Source organism: Penaeus chinensis, chromosome 40 (genome assembly GCF_019202785.1).
Source record: "Penaeus chinensis breed Huanghai No. 1 chromosome 40, ASM1920278v2, whole genome shotgun sequence".
Classification (NCBI taxonomy): Eukaryota; Metazoa; Arthropoda; class Malacostraca; order Decapoda; family Penaeidae; genus Penaeus; species Penaeus chinensis.
The window spans coordinates 28613062-28619354 of NC_061858.1; positions in this window are offsets into that span (position 1 = coordinate 28613062).

Genomic DNA, 6293 nt, shown 5'->3' on the forward strand with positions numbered 1-6293 from the left:
TCAGTTCAAGAGGGACCTTTTTATTTTTGTTTTTTACCGTATCAGTCCTCTTTGCCCTTTAAAAACCTCAGATAACTTTCTTCTTTCGGTCACTGTACTTTCTGCCTCATGCCCTAAAGCCTGAAGCAGCTAAAACGGTTTCTAAACCCAGAATGACGCAGTTTTCTTCTCTTGGTCGACCGTACTTTTTTATTTGCTGTGAAACAGGTTGACTTCAGATGACTCGTGAACAAATATCTTCACAATAAAATGAATATATTTAACGGTTTCGAATATATCTTCGTCAAAAATACAAACATATTCGAAACCGGTTAAATACTTTATCTTGTATTGTTAATATATTCGTTCTCTTTTCTTACCTTTTCAGACGACTCAGTTCTTCCTTTCGGCAACGTACTTTCCCCCTCTCTAAAACCCTTTAAAACAACTAAACCCTGAAATGAGCGATCTGTCTTCCGCTTTGGTTTGAAACAGGTGAACAGCCTGCTTAAACCCAAACGATTCAGTTTTTCCTCTCAGGCCAACGCATTTCCCTCTCCAGCGCCCTGAAACCTGAACAGCTGAAACAATTGCTGAGATCTAAGATACCCAATGTCCTCTCCTGGATCCAACTCCTCTCCCCCCTCCTTGCCCTGGCATACCTGGCCCTTCAAACACTAAGAAAACCCCTCTCTCTCTCTCCCTCCCCCCCCCCCCCCCCCCCTCCTCTCTCTCTCTCTCTCCCCTCTCTCCAATGTACCTTCAACGTACCCCCCCTCTCTTTCTCCCTCCCTCCCTCCCCCCAACCGTACCTTCAAGCCCCTTCTCCGAATCGTCTGAAATGCCTGAAACGCCTTCAGCCACAGTTTCCTGGGGGGTATTCTGCCACTTTTCTTCTTTGAGGAAGAATCTCGGGCGCCCGTGTCACGCTTTTTGGGGGCCCCGTTTTAACCTCATTCTTACCTGAATTGAAAATCTGATGGAGATTCCCTTAGATTGGCCCCTTTGTTTTTGCTCGGCAGATGGCGCGCATTTTTTCTGTAGCCGGATTCTTCAAGGGGAGTAAATATAAAAAAAAAGGGGGGAGGGGGGGAAAGGAAGAGTGGAGACGGAGAGGATGAGGAAATAAAGAGGGACAAGAAGGAGAAAGAAGAGGAAAGAGAGGAATTAAAAGATTAAAAAAGAAGGAAAAAAAATGAGGAGAGGAAAAAAAAGGGGAAAGGAAGAGAGAAGACGGAGAGGATGAGGTGAAAATGATGAGGGAGAAAAAGGAGAGGAAAGAAAGAGGGACAAGAAAGGGAAGAAAAGGAAAGAAAGAAACAAAGGAGGATGAAAAAAAGGAAAAGAAAAGGGGAAGAGGAAAAGAAAAAAGAAAAAAAAAAGAAAAGAAAACGAAAAAAAGGAGAAAATGAGGTGAAAATGATAAGAAAGAAAAAAAATAAATACGGAAGGACAGAAAAAGGAAAAAGAAGAAGAAGAGAAAATCAAAGAAGATGAAATAAAAAAGGAAAAGAAAAGCAGGAAGAGGGAAAAAAAAAAGAGAAAAATGAAAAGGAGACGATGAAGTGGTGTGATAATAAGGGAAAAATTTGGGGAAAGAAAGAAAGATAGAAAGACAAAAGGAAATGAAAAGAAATAAGATGGGAAAAAAAGAAGGACAAAAAAGAGAAGAAGAAGAAGAGAAAGAATGAAAAGAAAATTAAATAAAGAAAGACAAGAAAAGGAAGAAGAAGAAGAAGAGGAAGAATCAAAAGAAATGAAACAAAGAAGGACAAGAAAAGGAGGAGAGGAAAAGAAAAGAAAAAAGGAAAAAGGAAGAGAGAAGACGGAGGGGCGATGAAGTAGTGTGAAAAGAAGAAAATTGGAAAAAGAAATAAAGAAGGAGAGAAAAGGAAGAAGGGAAGAGGAAGAATCAAAGGAAGAAGAGGAAGAGGATGAATCAAAGGAAGATAGAATGTAGAATAATTTAAAGAAGAAGAGGAACTCGAAGAAAATAAGATATACAAGACAAAAACGGAAAATTGTATTTGCTTAAAGATGAAAAACGAAGAGAAGAAGAAAGAAGAAGAAAAAAAGTAAAAAAAGAAAAACAAAAGAAAACAAAAAGAACCTAAAGGAAAAAAGAAGAAGGAGGAAGAGACGAAGAAAAGAAGGAAAGAAAGAAAGAACGAAGGAGAATAAGAAAAGCACGGAAGCTAAAGGAAAAAAAAAAAGAATGGGGAGAAGAAGAAATTATATAAAATAACCCCAAAATTAAATAAAAAGAGAAAACAAGAAGAAAAGAAGAGAAGAAGAAGAAAAGAAGAAGAAAGAAGAAGAAGAAGAAAAGAAAAAAGGAAAAGGAATAATAATAATAAGAAATATTGATAACAAGAAAAATCAAAGGAAAAAGAAAAAACAAAGAACAAAAAGAAGAAGGATAAGAAAAATTGGGAAATAAGGAAAAAAATAAACAACGAAAACCAGTCGACCTGCAAAGGAAGTGTTCCTCGGGGTCCTCCGGGGGGGGGGGGGGGGCGGGGCGAGGGGGCCAATTTATCCCTGGTTTCCTTATTCTCAAAATTAACGGCGACAGGGGTACTTTGTGGACCTTTTCTTGTGTTTATTTTCGGCTCTTTGAAACGCTGACTCGGTCCTGTTTGTTGCGTTCTGCGGTGGTCGTTGGGGATTTCCTGGGTTATTTTTTTTTACTTTATTGTTTTAGTGTGTGTGTTTTTGTTTTTGTAATTACTGCCAGATCTGTTTCGGGTTTTCTTGTTTTTTGTTTTTCTTTTCTCTTTTTTTTTTTTTTTTATCTCTTTCTTCTTTCTTTCTATCTGGTCTCTCTATCGGTCTCTCTTTCTCTCTCTCTCTCTCTCTCTCTCTTTTCTCTCTCTCTCCTCTCTCTCTCTCTCCTTCTCTCTCTCTCTCGTCTCTCTTCTCTCTCTCTCTCTCTCTCTCTTCTCTCTCTCTCTTTCTCCTTTCCCCTCTCTCTCTGCTCTCTCTCTCTCTCTCTCTCCTCTCTCTCTCCCTTTTCTCTCTCTTCTTTCTCTCTCTCTCTCTTCTCTCTCTCTCTCCTCTCTCTCTCTCTCCTCTCTCCTCTCCTCTCTTCTCTCTCTCTCTCTCTCCCTTTTTCTCTCTGGTGATCTTCCGCCCGGTGAACCCCCGTCGCAACCTGGTCCACACCAGGCCTCCCCTTTCCTAGAAGGTGGGCACCTATGCTGTTCCTTGTACCTCCTGTGTATAAGAATACTTCGGCGAGACGGGGCCCGTCTCACTTAACGGCTATTCAAAAAATAATTCGTATATCCAGGGGACACAACGCAACGCCTTTTTTTTTGCCATCGGTGGGGACACAGGCCCTCAGATGGATGGGCAGCGGCGCGAATTGTTTTTTCCCTTCCCCTGACGTCCACGCCCGGGACTGGTGGAATCTCCTTAAGAAAGCTGCTTGCCTAATTTCAACTTGAACAAACTACTTTTTCTTTTCCGTTAGTCTCCTCGCTTCCCACATTTCCCCCGCCTTCCCCCTTATATCGGCCACCTGCGCATTTGTCCGCCGACCCGGTTCTGACCTCCCTTCGCTTCCCTTCGTTGTTCTCATCTGCCCCCTGTTACCCTGTTGCCTCTCCCCTCTCTCTTTTATACCCCCTCCTCTCCTTTTCCCCTTCGACCTTAAGGGGGGAATCCAGGTGGATTTGAAACTGTAGTCTTTATTTTCAAATAAATCTAGTTTTTTGCAATTTTTGATTTTTCTACCATAGTATCAACACGGAAGAGCGTTTTTTACCCTTCATGTATGTATCTATATCTGCGTGTGCAAGTTATAACCGTGTATATATATGTGTGTATACGTGTGCCGTGAGGGCCCCTAAATAAATTTTTGTATACATTCTATTTCTTATCATCGTGAAGACACTCTGTATCTCAGAAATCGCCCCCCCCCTTATTTGGGAAAGTCTTTTCGACAAAGGGTTTTTTAAATTTTCAACTAAAAGCGCCTTGGTGGTCCCCACGAAATTCTCGCCACCGCTCTCGTAATGTATAACACCAAGTTATTCATCCACACCAGATAAGCAAACAACGCGATCTAACTTCCCCCTTGTTGATATCATCAGATTTTTCGAGTAAGAATGCTGCGTTTTGCTCTCCAAAAACTGCATGGAAGCGCGAAAAGGGGAAAAAGGAAAAACAAGTCTAGATTTAAAAAAGGTCTTGCAGGGAGGTGTTTGTCCGGTTAAAAGAAAGGTTTGAGAGAACGCCTGGCTCTTTTCTTTTGCTTTTCCACGCCCTTGTAGAGGCTGTCACCACTGTATCTTGGATGTATTTTATTATTTTCTATTGATTATCCTGTCTATTTATTTACCCCACAACACACACACAACAAAATATTATATATTATAAAAATATTATATATATAATATATCTATCTTTAATATATATATATATATATATTTATATATATTATATTTATATATATTATTATATTTATATATATTATATATATGCATGTATTTATGTATGCATTATGTATGAAAGCATATATATTATATATATTAATATTAATATGTGATTATATATGTCTATATATAAAATATTTTTTTATTATATATTTATTTTTACAAAAAAAACACACACTATTTTAAATATTATATATTTGTTTTTAAAATTATTCATACCCTTTAATTTTTACATTTTTTAAATTTTCTTGTGTAAAATGAAAGCATTTTGTCAAGTTTGTTTATGATTTATTTTGTGACCAAAGGTGAAAGAATAGCAACAATAGACAAATTAAGAAATATTCAGTTTAAAGGGTTTTTTTTTCGGTTCTTTTATAAAGTCTTTTTTAAAAGTTATTCTCCCTAGGTTTACAGTTTTCCTGTTTTTTCAATAGTAAAAAGCATTCCTTTGTTTCTTTATGATTTGCTTTGTCGATTCTTTATAGGTGTCCACAGTTTTATACACGTTTCCTGGGGGATTTTGGCCAATTCTTCCTGGCAAAGACTCAAGCTGGGTCAGGTTTCATGGCCCCTGACGAGGTTCCCTGTGCCGTGGGAAGAAAAAGCATCCCCATAGCATGATGTTCACCACGTACTTGGGGGTTTTGGCACGTGTTCTTGGATTGTATGTTTTCCCTTTTCTTCCTCCATACGAAATTCAGCATCCATGTGGCACAACAAAAATTGTCTCATCAGACCCAGGATGGTGCCAAAAGGGTGGAATTTGCTGTTTTTGGCCCCTTTTGCAAGGCCAAAGGGACCCTGCAGATGTTTCTTTTGGCATCAGTGTCTTTAAAAAGCCACGGGGACCTCCTTGTGCAAATTCGCTCGATGGTGGATCGCGACACCTTTCCCTGCCTGGTCAAGTTCTTTACGTAGGCCTTGGTTTGGTCCGGGATTGTTGATGACCTCTCGGGAGATTTTCTTCGAAAGTTTGGCGGACCCCTTTACGCTTCCTGCCCCCCCCATGAGTTTTAACGTGTTGAATCGCCTGTACTTATTAACCCATTCGCCCGGATTTTGTTCTGTCCCTGTGGTTTTGGTGAATTTTGTCACATACCCCCGGCTTTCCCAAAGTGCTAGCCGCAGGAAATTATCAGTAGGCCTAATTCCGATCCTGATTTCCCCCTTTCCTTTAATAGGCGGGAAAATTAATACATTGCTATCGATATGTTATTATTGTTTGAGTTATGATTTTAATTTGCATTAAAAAATTTTAGACATGCATTTATACAAAAGGACCCCTTTTTTTAAAGTGAAAGAAAAGGGTAAACAGAAGAGATAGGTAGTTTCTAATAACTGGCCCATTTGGTGATTAGAACTTGTAGAGCTTTTATGTGTAAACGCAATAAAAAAAAAACCCCCTGTTCAAGTGGGATGGTATGTATTCTTGCCACATGGGGCGTATGGGTCAATTACACTCTGGACGGTTGCCACAGGAACACCGTACTGCCCTTTGCATGGCCCTTTTACCCTCACGCGGGCTCGCACAGCGTTGTGTTGGTCTTCACTGATTTTTTTTTTTCCTCATGATGATCTATTTATACTCTTCTGGAAAACACTAATTCCATTATATTTTCATCAGAAAAGGTATTCATTCAATTGAACCTCTTAAATAAGTACAGGACAAAGTAAAAAAGGGGTTTGCCCTCCGGAGGGAAAAAGAATGGGGCGTTCATAGAAGTACATTTTTGTTTTGGTACTGCCAGGGTATGAATAATTCGAACATGTGCAAAACATAACTTGGGGTCCTATTATTATTATACAATGAGGTTTTGCCAATCACATGTGGATTTTTGTGCAATAAAAAAAAAAGAAGACAAAAAATTTTCACAG